Genomic DNA, 12,524 nt, shown 5'->3' on the forward strand with positions numbered 1-12,524 from the left:
TGCAGCAGCTGCCCTTTATATAGGGCGGCTTTCACTCAAATCCTGAGTCGCACTCAAATTTTGAGCCCGGCGCCAGTTAGAGATCGTCACAGTGCAGCTTTAAGAGACCAATGGGAACACTCTCTGTTGCTTGGAGCATTCTCGCTCGTTTTACTCAAATATAAATACGAAATGCATACTGTTGCATACATATAGACAAGCCAAATGATCTCCTGAAACTCTTCTGCATGCCATGCTCCTCTTAGGCAGACAGAGAGGCAGTGGGAGAGACAGACCGTGAGATAGACATGGAGGCTGGTACGGGGATAGACAGAGAGACAGTTATGCAAAAACATACAGTTAAATTACTCATTAAAGTCATATATGTATATGTATATATTCATATGTATTAGAGAGCTGTATGAATGCCAAAAAACAAAAACGATGCGAAATACGATGAGTGAAAGAGAGCGCTCGTATGTGACTCGGAATAAGAATATTCAACCGAGCAGAAAACAATGGAAGGAGTTGGGAATAAATGAGTAGATAAGTCCGCACATAGGCAGAGAAATGCATGCATACAATCAGCACGGGATTGTAAATGTATGTGTGTGTGTTAGTGTACATGCTTGTCGCGAGAGCATATTCGTAATGCGCTCAACGTAATTATGTATGAAAATAAATGTGGTCAAGGGATCGCGCTAGTTATAGCTGCCTAGAAAATGACTTGAAGTCTATGTGTAATGTAAAAATTATATTTTCCGATTCGTGCATATACTTACATATGTATATATTTCCTTTGGCCACTAGTGATGTAAATTTAAATGAAAGCATCGATGTCGATGTCAATCAATGTTTACAAAATCAGGCATCGATCGAATTAAAAATTCGATGCATCGATGTATGACCGATGTTTTAAAAGTTTACCATTATAAAACGAATATATATATATATATTTTTTTTTTTACTTTTTTACTGGTGGCTTCATAGCGTTATTATTACTATTTTTTTAAATATTTGTTCCCGCCTTTTGGTATTATAATAAAGAATATTCATTACATTCATAGAAAACTTTATGAAAATTATAAGAAACAAATTAATTGAATTGAGTTTTGAAAGAGTTAATTTTTATAAAAAAAATATATATATATACCAAATCGCCTATTATTTTCGATCATTATTAACAGTTAAATGAAAATAGACAACATTAATAAATTTTCGATACAGATTATCAGAAGAATTGCAGCACAGCTCGGCGTAAAATATGTTGCTTTTCAGCACTGGAGCAGTTTAAAAGGGGACAAACTTTGCTAATCAACATAGCAATACCGTATTAGCTAATACACAAACCCCCAGTGAGGTAGCGCCCTCTATGGGCATTCGTTGCACTTAGACGCCTGCGCTTAGCAGCGCACGGAAGAGCGCAGTAGAAAAAGCAAATGTCAAACTGTGATGCGAAGCAGTGGGCAATGAGAAAAGTTGCGTAAATGCAGAGCATAGAATAAACAGTTAAAGCCACCCCAAATCCCCAACCAACCCCCAAAGGCAGGTACAACATCCCAGCCCATTCCCCCACCACATAGAAATAAGAAAAAATCAAGAACTTTTCCGAGATATGTTTTATGCATCGTTCGGCAAGAAAAGTCTCGAGGCAAACTCCTTGTGTGCTCTTTAAAAGCTTACTTGCTCTTGCTCTCTCGCATCGCCCTCTCCGCCCATTCGCACTCTCTCAGCGCGGGCTGCTGCTCCTGCTGCTGCTGCTGCCACTGCTGCTGCTGCTGAGCGCGCAGCAATCTCAACGAGACGGGGGCGAAAATCTCTAATAAGGATTTATGAAAAATTCATGGCTTGGCATCGCAGGCAGCGTCCAGCAGCTCGTGAGTAAACGACAACACTTCAACTCTGCCACACGGAGCGAACAGCAGCGAATTCGTAACGACAAAATCGACAAAAAAAAAAAGTTAAATAAAAAGAAGCTAGAAATTAACAAATTGTGCAATAAATCGCGCAGCGAATTTGCGCTACACGAGAAAATTGCGAAGAAATCTCGGAGAAATTTTGCGGCAAGCAGCGCGAGTGAACGATAGTAATAGAAAATAACCAAAGCACATCGAAAGCCGCAAATTATTGGCGTCGATTGTATAATTTGTATTGGAGGCGGCCAACGGCAGCGGCCAAGGGGCGAGGGCCAAAGCGAGCGAGCGACCGAAACTGCAATAGGCCAAAAGGAAACAAAGTGGCGAAAGACGGTGCGAAGAGTGAAGCGTGAAAAGAAGAAACTGAAAAGTTAATATTAAAAGTGCATTTGTTCTTAGAATTTCGCTGGCCGAACTGCGTTCCATGACAGCGAATGTGGACATAAAAGGGAATCGCAAAAACTTGGGAGCAAAAGGAATAAAACGAAAAGTTGCCGCCGCTGCCGTTGCCGCCTGAAAGGCTGACTGTGTGCGTGTGTGGGTGTGAGTGCTTCGTGTGTGTGGAACGAGCAACGATAGAGAGAGAGAGAGAGAGGGAGAGAGAGAGAAAGCACGAGGATAGTGCGACGCAGTAAGCAAAACGAGTGGGTGGATATACGAGAGAAGAAATTGGAAAAGCAAAGCCAAAGCCAAAGCTAAAGCCGGAGCATTACTGCGTAAGCTATAGAAAAAAATCTATTTTGATTGACGAAAAGAGAGCAAGAGAGCGCGCAGCGAAGAGAAAACTCCACAAGGAAGCGTGTGGAACCCGTGTGGATCCCAACTTTTGAAAACAAAACATTGAAAGCTGAAGCGCAGCCCAAGGAAAATCCGAATGTAAACACGCCACGAAAATGTTAAAACGTCAAAAATAGAATTAAAAATCTGCTAAATCTGAAACGCAAACAAAGCATATCATGTAGTACGTCCAAAAGTTTAGCAAATGAAAAAACTTCTGACATATTAAAAAAAAGTAAAATTATTTGAATTAATGTAGTCTAACTAACGGAAATCGTGCTTATATCGCATACATATCAACACTCTTGCAAAGAGTAAACGTAGCGTAATTACCGATTCATATCAATACATTTTAAATAATTATTAACTATTATACAAATAACATAAGTTTTAATCGAGAGTCAAGCGAGTATTTGTTATCAATTTTACATCAAATTAAAGAGTTATACACAAAGCATATACATAGAGTTAATTGTAATACAAATATCACGAAACATATCAAATCCAAACGAGGAACTGACGAAGAGTCATTATCGCGAAGCATATCAATATAGAAACTAACTTATGATACCGGCAAATTCGTTTACTTTATAAAATAAATCCAAATTGAGGACCAAATATTACGTAAATACACAGAAAACAAAAAACAAACATCGAAGCTAAATAATAGAACTGCTCGATTAGAGATCACAGCACTGCTTCAAGGAAATATATAGTAACAAACCAGAGGTAAGTAGAGGCACATTTTGGATTGAGTACCATACTACATATATGAAAATTTTATTCTAAAGTATTAATTCCATTGATTTTACTCTCCATTGGACAAGACTTCTCATAATGTATATCTAAGCTATAATCCTATCAAACGATTGATTTTACTGAAATAAATTCAAGCGAACATGGAAGTTATAGTATCGAATCCTAGAATAATCACAAAACTTATTTTAAATTTTGAGGTTTATTGGGTATTCGTATTATATGGGTTTTTAGTTTGTTAAGATTTTCATGCTTTCATGTCTTTTCTAAATAACATAATAATTTAAATGACGAGAACAATTTATATTGTAAAAAGACGTCCTATGTATTAACGAGGACAAAAAAACATAAAAATTTTCTAACTAATGATATTCACTTAACGAATCAATTTACCGTGACTAGACGGCTTTTCTATTTAAATATACATTATGTCAGCAGTGATCTATCTGAGAATCTGATTGATCCAAAAAGCTCAATATTTGTAAAATAATTATATAGGTTGCACTGTATACAATGCCTAATTTTTTGCCCCGTCTCTATGGTTAATGTATAGAGGAGATAATGAATCACCTACTTATCCAATATTGATGTAAAATTAATGATATCCGATTATCGATTTACAAGATTGTCGATGGGCGCATCAGTCTGATATTTCAATGAGACGTTGGCATTATGAAATATTCAAATTGATGAAAACTTTTCACAAGACAACTTTAAAGCGCTTTTGGTTAGTTTGAGAAGCAAATGAATCCGGTTTTATTTCTATATTTTCTCCTTCTATATTTTTCAAATTTCACATTTTAGAGCAATACAAATTAGCCTTTGTTTCATTTTTATTTCATTTCATATATTATTTCAATGGGTAGCTGTAATTACCGTATTTTAGAAGCACCTATTTTCATAGAAATAAATTTCAGTTTTAGGACACCCTAATTACAAGTCGAAGGTATTTCAGCCTGTAAAACTGTAAGTGGGGAAAGCTGCGTATAAAATCAATAAACCAGCATGTGTCTGCGTGTCACAGGCAGTCAAGGTGTGAGAGTATGTGTGTTGTCATGTGTGGGTTTGTTGCACGCACACACACATACGCACACACACTCACTTTTGGCACTTTTGTAACCGTCGTGCTATGGAAATGTTCATTTTTACGATAATCGCCAGTGAAAATCCAAAGCAATTGCGCGTTTCCACAACAGCCAGAGCTGTGCCAAAGTGTATGTGTGTGTGTGTGTGTGTGTATGCGTGCATTTAACTTTGGCCATTAAATTACATTCAATTTTCAATGAGCTCGTTTGGCATTGGGCATTGGCCAATGGGCGAGTGGCAGGCGTCAAAACAAAGGCAAATTTCACAGGTGACTACACAGCAGCTACTGCAACTATAATGTGAGACAGTGAGGGTGGCTGTGGCATTACACACTTCTGCATAATGCTGACAAACTGTTGTTGCCTTTTGCGCTATTAGGTAAGGCGCTCGCCCTTTTAAAGTCCATCTGCAGCTGCCTTCAATTTGCAGCATGGCATAAAAAATTTAACACACTTTGCTGCTGCGCATACCTTGGCCCATTTCGCTGCGGGCCCGTGGCATAATCCACTGCCAGTTGCCACACGACCAGACGCAGCAAATTGGCTAACAGTAGCAGCAACAGCAGCAGCAGCTGTGCTTTGGCTTTCTCGCTTTTGGCCAAGCCACTTTGCCCACAGTTTCCCACTTTTATTTTTGTTGCTTCCATATTTTTCAGGTGTCTTCTAATGATGGCTAAAATGCGCTTTGGCCAACACACAGGCAGGGGGCGGCTGCCACGCCCTCGGCGCAATGCCAACATTTCTCTAGCCACTTAGTGGGTGAAGCTAATTTTGCACGTAGTTGCAATTTCATGCAAATTGTTTTTGTTGCTTACGATCTCCGCCTCTCCCCTCACTCTCCCTCTCCCTTTCCCACTCTCTGTATCTTTCCCTCTGCTATCCTTAAGCTTCTTCTGCTATTGTTAACTTTTAGTTCCGTGCGCGCTTTCAACGCAAACTTTGGGGCGATTCGAAGCAGGGCACAAATATGATGTCATCCGTAGTGAGTCGATAGCGCCATGAAAATCCTCAAGAAGTAGTTAAAGAATGTTTTCTGTCCGTCTGCCCGTCCGTCTGTCCGTATGAGTGCGTGGATCTCAGAAGTTATAAGAGTTAGCTAGTGTGTACCATACGCAGTAGAAGTTTATCATATTTTTTCGATAACTCATGCGATAACTTTTTTATCGAGAATAATCGAAAAATTGATTTCGTTTTTTTAGCCTAATTTGAACACTTGGGGACTGGGGACTTCAGATTTACTGTGTATATACATTTGATGAATACAAATGACAAATTACTTTAAATTTTTTATTTTTATTATTCGGTTTGTAAATGATTTCCCAAATTGTACTTATACTCAAGACATCCAATACTCTAGTAAAAGTAGAGTAAATTAGCAGATGTAAAAATAGACTCCTATGTTCTCGTGTAGGTACGACATTCATAGAAATGCAAGTTAAACGAATCCATTACGTCTTGAGTCTCCCGGCTCCTGACAATCTTCTATTGACTGGCTCCTGGCAATCTTATTGACTATGTAGTAGACCAATAAGTAGGCTTCATTTGAGGGAACATCAATATGGTTAACTATCAATGGAGATATGTCTATCGAACTTAGCCATATCGATAGCATGGGACTGTCGTTAGCTGACGTACGAATCGATAAAGCTCTGAAGCAAAGCTGTGGAACTAATATAATTAAATAACTAATCAAATATGGTTTATTGAGCCTCCTGTTGGTCCCACCTAGCACAGCTGAAAAATCTAGAAAGGGTGGTCACTAGCTGTGCTGAAAGGTATTTTATTGAAAGCAAAATTTTGTAGCTGACATAAAGTTCTTTCCATTGCACATTGGTCGTAAAATAAATTAGTTATTCTGAATCAAAAAATAAATGTTATTCGAAGAAAACACACACTGCTTTAGTACCTTTGAAGTAAGCCCTCATTAATTTCAAAATAGTAACTGAAGTAAGAGTGCTTATATATTTATAAAGAATAGTTTATAGCCCCAGGCTAGAGCATCTCAGCACGAATGGAAAATATCATCACTCCGTTGAAGTTGGCCTGATTTAGTCAACTCATTTGCTGTATTATGCACTCATTAATCGAGTTCTGACGAGTTGTCAACTCGTTTTAATTATAACTTTGTTGTCACTGCTTTACGCATGTCAGCGATTACATATTTATAATGCTGTAACTGTAGAATTGTACTTAAAGAGCTGATACCTGAGTACCTAAATACGTGAATACCTGAATACCTGAGTTATGCAATGCTTAATTTAAGAGTCCCTGCGACCCTGTTTCCATATGCTGACCGCCCGAATTTGTTTCCTAATGCGGCTTAGTGAAGCCCCACAGCTGTCCATATCTTCATCATTATCATCACCATCATCATCATTGTTATTGTCATTATTATTATTATCGTCTCAGAGACCCAAACAGCTGTTCATATGCAAACACGTCAATTGGGGTGGGGGAGGGGCATCAAACATTAAAAATTAACTCAAATGCGCCAATTAAAAAACGGCTGAGCCTTTGGGAAGGACAACAGCTTGGTCAGCTGCTTAGCTGTCAATCAGCCGTTCTTCAGTCAGTCACTCAGTCACTCTGTCAATCTATTTACTTGCATGTGTAGTTGTATAGATGTCATTTCATAAATATTTAATATATGTTGGTCCTGGGATATGTCATTGTGTGTGTGTGTGTGTGTGTATGAGCACGCATATGTTTGTACATGCTTAGTTAGTTCTGTCCTATATCCTCGCATACTCATTCGCACGCCTTCGCCTGTACATATATGTGTGTGTGTGTATTATATATGCATATGCCGCTTACCCTCGCTAAGTGACAATTATTTTGGGGTAGGTGTCTCTGGCGCTGTTCGGCTTACCTTCGCCTGTGCTTTTTCTGCCAAGTTGACATTAAGTGTAATTTTTTGTTGGTAGCAAACATTTCATGAATTAAATATGAGGCCGCGCTGTCTCTCTTCTTCTTTCCATGTATGTGTATGTGCGTGTGTGTGAGTGAGTTTGTGTAGATCGTTGGGGGTGGCTGGGAAAAGTGCGTGGTTGTCGCCGTTGGCAGTTAGTCATTCTCATGCCACATGCCACATGGCACATGCCGTACGGCCTCTGGGCAAGTGCCCCCCCACCACCACAAAAAAAAAAAGAAAAAAAGAAAGCTCTAGTCGAGACTGCCCGACTACGAGATCCCCTGAACCCTTCGAGCAGCTGATATTTCAATAAATATTAGACATACTTACGCACGCATAAACACGCATTGGTTGCAGTGGTTGGTTACTATGGGAACTTAATTGTTCGATAACTTTTCTTGTGGATGTAGTTTCTTCATGAAACTTTCAGATTATGAATATAACATAGATGTGCATGTATTTGCGAAAGCACAAGTCTCTAGTATTTAAAGTACGCCTTTTGCAAATGTGTGGGTGAAGGGGTGAATTAGGGGTGGGGGTAAATTTTGACAAAAACCGAAGCTGCATATAAGTATACATATGAAATTTGTCTAGCTTTAAAGATGTAGGAGATATAAATTTATTACTGTTTTTGGATAATGTTTTTAATCAATAACAAAATAACGAGACAATTTATCGATTATTAAAGCAAAACTCGATATGCGCGTGCTACACACGGACCTAGGAAAAAAAATTTCAGCTCTCTAGCTCTTATATTTTCTGAGATCGACGCGTTCAAGCATACGGACAGACGACAGACGGACGGACGTACAGACGGACAGAGCTAAATCGACTCAGCTCATCGATATATATACTTTATAGGGTCTGCCACGCCTCCTTCTGCCTGTTACATACATTTAACAAAACCATTATACCCTGATTTCCCATTGAAAATGGGTTTAGGGTATAAAAAACAGAAATAAATACAAACTGTGTTGCAGTTGGGTGCGACTGACTGGAAAACACACGCTAACAACTGAATTGATTAGAAAACTAAGTGGAGTAGACATTTGCGTAAATCATATAGTTTGTATAGTCTATCTAGAAAATAGTTCATGAGCATTTGACCTGATGATTTAAACTATAATTCTGTCTGCATCTTTATCTTTAGAAGATCTCAACACTTGATACGCCTACATACAGTCCGATAAGTCTTGACATTCGATCAACATTTGATATACCTACAGTCAATCCAATAAGACTAGAATTCGATCATTTCATAGACCTATTGTCAATCCAATAGCACACGAATATTCGGTTAAGCTCTACAGATCTGCCTGACCTTGCACTAGAACTAGGGGCAGCTCAGATGCCAGACACTCAAAGGCTACACTGTGCTGGTCCTGGATATTAACACTATCAAAGAGACATTTAATCTTTATTTGTGATAGCTACGACCTACAACTGTTTCGTCTGAGTATTCTATATTACTCGTCTATACACTTGAATTTGTATTTCAATTAACATACACTAAGGCTAGCAACACTCTTAAATTGATATTTCGAACAGCGTTCAATATGGATAACAAATCAAACACTGCATACATCAATATGCCCGTTTCACCTGGTGAAGACGTGTAAAAATGAAATGCTATGCTGCGTCATTGTCACATGGCTGACGTGGGCGTGGCAGTTAGCCCACAGCCAACAGCCACCAGCCCATTGCCCATATACAAAGGCAGTTAGGCATTTTTCAGACACCGTCGCTGTTCGCCATGTCATCTAATGTAATGAAGCATGTCACGCAGAAAGAGAGGGAGAGAGTGAGAGAGCAAGAGAGCGGGCGGGTGGAAGAGCAAGCAAAGAGAAATGTTTAGGCACTCTGCGTTTTACTTTTATTACCAAGCACATTTCGTGTGCGAGCGAGGTTTGGCTCCTAAACATGTCCATATAAAAATGTATATTAATATACATACAGACTATATATATGTATATACACGTATCTGTACAGCTTATAATCTGTGTATATCCGTCTTGCATATGTCAGTTGAGTTGCTCAAATCGCAAAGCATTTAAATGATTGCCGCAGGGGCCGTAGGGGGAGCGGAAGCTAATTGAATTTATGATTTTTAAGGGATGCCCCGAAAAGTATGCAGGCGGAAAATTTTTATAATGAAGTAGCAGCATTATGGCTTGACGTGATTTGCCAAGTCTAATTCGTGAGCAACAAAATGAAAAAATATCTGTCAGCAGTTTATTAAAAAATTCTTAATTGAACTGCCAGCTGAGCTGCCTACAATTTCGAACGACAGCGCACAGCCTTGACCGATATTTAAATGAATAGTTATTTATAATTTTAGGGCCTATCTATTTGATGATTTACATATAAGTTTACTATGATGCGAATGTACATTTCAAGTAACTGCTAACTTAACAATAATTATATGTTAAAGTGGAATGGTACTTCAGCTCGATAGAGCTGGAATGGACCTTCCATATTGGTTTTTATTACTTTTCGAATTTCATTGATCGATATTTGTCTTTAAGTGTGAGCAGCTCATATCCTTAACCGATATCTAAATGCCTTAATCGCCGCTGCAAGGGAATGGGCTAAAGCGACGTCCCTTCAAAGTGAATGCCCGCCCACCGCCCTCTGCCCACCTAGCAGGTTAATGTCTAATGCCAGCTGCAGCTACAGCAATACGCATTCGAATTTCAACACTTGTGCGTCTCAACTGAATTGCTCCCCAAAGCTGCAGTCGAAATGGAGTCGAATCGAGTCGAGTCGAGTCGAATCAAATCGAATCGCCCTTTTACCTCTGTGTTTCTGTTTGCATTCAATTTGGTATTGACTGATTTGTAATTTAAGATAAGCAAATGGAGCGTTGCAGCTCAGCAGCTCCGCAGCTCTGCAGCTCAGCAACGGGCAAAGCAGCGCAAATGTTTTGTCAATATTTGCCAGAGCAGTCCCCTGGCAGGCGCGTAAGAGCGGGACAGGGCGTTAGCCACGCCAAGGTAAGCGACATTCCGATGCGCCCCAAGCTACAATATAAACGAGACAATCGAATGCCCTTCCGAAAAGAGCTTCCTTTGACCTTCAAAAGATATCTGACAACTAAATAAAATATAATTAATTAAAGTAAATTGAAGTGCAATTCGATTGTTTATTGTTCTAATTGAACTCTGTTCTTGCATAAAAACAAATACTTCGACTATTTCAAAATGATAGAGTAAAAATAAGTTAAATTATATGAGTATATATATTTAAATATAAAAATATAAAAATTTAAAAAAAAAAAAATATAAATAAATAAATAGAATAAAAATAAAACACTAAATAAATTCAATATTAAATACTTTTAATTCGTAGGGTATTCTAATTCGCATGATTATCTTTGCACTTTGGAAGGGCATAGCAATTCGTACGGCTCTCTAAAATTCTCTGTGCCCAGCTCTTGTCTCACTCACTCTACAGCAGCTTTGATTGATTTGATTGTCTCTCGTGCTCGAATTCGATATTCTGCTTAGTTCATTGGAGAATTCTAAATACCTTCTTATTGTCACTCGATTATCGGAGGCAAACAAACAAGTGCAGCATATTAACTTAAGTACATGCAAAGAGGAGAAACTAATGAATAAATAATTTCAGAATTGAATACGACAGTATCCATTAATCTTTTTACTTAATTAATCGCATAGCGAAGAGAGAGCCCAGTTTGAGAAAAGAAAAGTTAACTTATGAATGAAAAGTCTCAACTTTTTTCTCTTTGTGCTACTTCAAGTTCTGACAATGCAACGCATTGTTGAGGCTGTGGCAGAATCTGTGTCAAGTTAACATTCGCAACTTATTTAAATATAAAACCAGAGCAGCAAGTCGAGACGAAGACTGCAATAGCTAGAGAGAGAGAGAGAGAGAGAGAGGGAGGGAGAGAGGGGGAAGGAGAGAAACAGTGCAGAAAGCAGGGAACTTAGTCACAAATAATAAAATGTTACCGGGCAAAAAACAAAGCACTAAAGTATGCGACGCTTCTTAGCAGCAAGACAAGCCACTCATACACACACACACACACACACACACACACACACACGTGTGTGTGCAGGCCCTGCGGCTGCTGCGCATATTGTGCAACTTTATGTAGCATACTTCGTAGCGCATGCTAAAAAGCTGTCGCAGCCAGCAGCAGTGGCTTTTTACACTTGGGCAGGAGTGTGCTGAGCTGAGTGTGCGGTCTAGCATTTATTTAACTGCGCCACATTTTACGGCATTAACCCAAATTAGCTCTTAACATAAAACTCATTTGCAATTGGGTTTTCGGTCTGTCCCTTTGCGTCCCATGCCGCCTGTCCCATGTCCCATTCCACGACAAGTTCGACTTGGACCCCTAATCCCAGTTAGCCACAACCCTTGTTAATACCTCCTCCCACACCCACACCCACACTCACGCCTCCGCTTCCAGCTTGTGCGTCGTAGACAAACATGTGGCAGGACAAGCAACGATTGTTTGCACTTCGTTCAAGAAGCGAGCATTAATCAAATGATTTTTTGATTATCATGCAAGTGAATTAATTATGCTGGGGACAACTTATCAACTAGCTCCAAACGAACCTACCCCCAACCCATGTAGCTATTTCAGTGCTGGAAATTACTGGCGATATATTTTATTGATGACTGTCGCCCACTTTGTCCTTGGGTTGATTGACTGACTGACTGACTGAGCGCCGCACGGCTCCAAAAGGACAGCGCACCCAACTGCCAGCCTGGCAAAAGGTTAAAGTTGAGGCTCTATTGCTTTTGTTTTTAACGCTCGAGTTGCGTTTACTTTGAGCGTTCGCCCCCGCTCCCATCCGCCCCGCTTTACACCCGCACAGCACGCATCTATCACCCCTGCCCCGAACGCTAATGTTGTGTAATCATTATTACCACTTTTTATGACTATTTCATCAGTGCTAAGGCCTGGGCCCATTGACGAGCCATTTGGCATACAATATGCTTGCAATCAGATCGAATTTTATTACTATTCCAAGCATACATTTAATAACTTGTGCTCCAATGACACTTGCCTCAGCGAAAGCGAGCAGACAATTAATCAGTGTTCAGTAGGTAGCGCTTTGAAAGAAGAGA

The 12,524-nt window shown here is 39.4% G+C and overlaps 1 long non-coding RNA gene across 1 annotated transcript in view; it reads left to right on the forward strand.

Annotated features, from left to right (window-relative positions):
* Positions 1-1,499: 1,499 nt before the first annotated feature.
* LOC108621279 (uncharacterized) overlaps positions 1,500-12,524 on the forward strand; it is a 45,764-nt gene continuing 34,739 nt past the window's right edge. Inside the window, exon 1 of the long non-coding RNA XR_001916413.2 lies at positions 1,500-3,401. This is a non-coding gene — a long non-coding RNA (uncharacterized LOC108621279). The remainder of the gene's footprint in view (positions 3,402-12,524) is intronic.

Source organism: Drosophila arizonae, chromosome 2, assembly GCF_054131065.1.
Source record: "Drosophila arizonae isolate 15081-1271.41 chromosome 2, UAZ_ARI_1.0, whole genome shotgun sequence".
NCBI classification, from domain to species: Eukaryota; Metazoa; Arthropoda; class Insecta; order Diptera; family Drosophilidae; genus Drosophila; species Drosophila arizonae.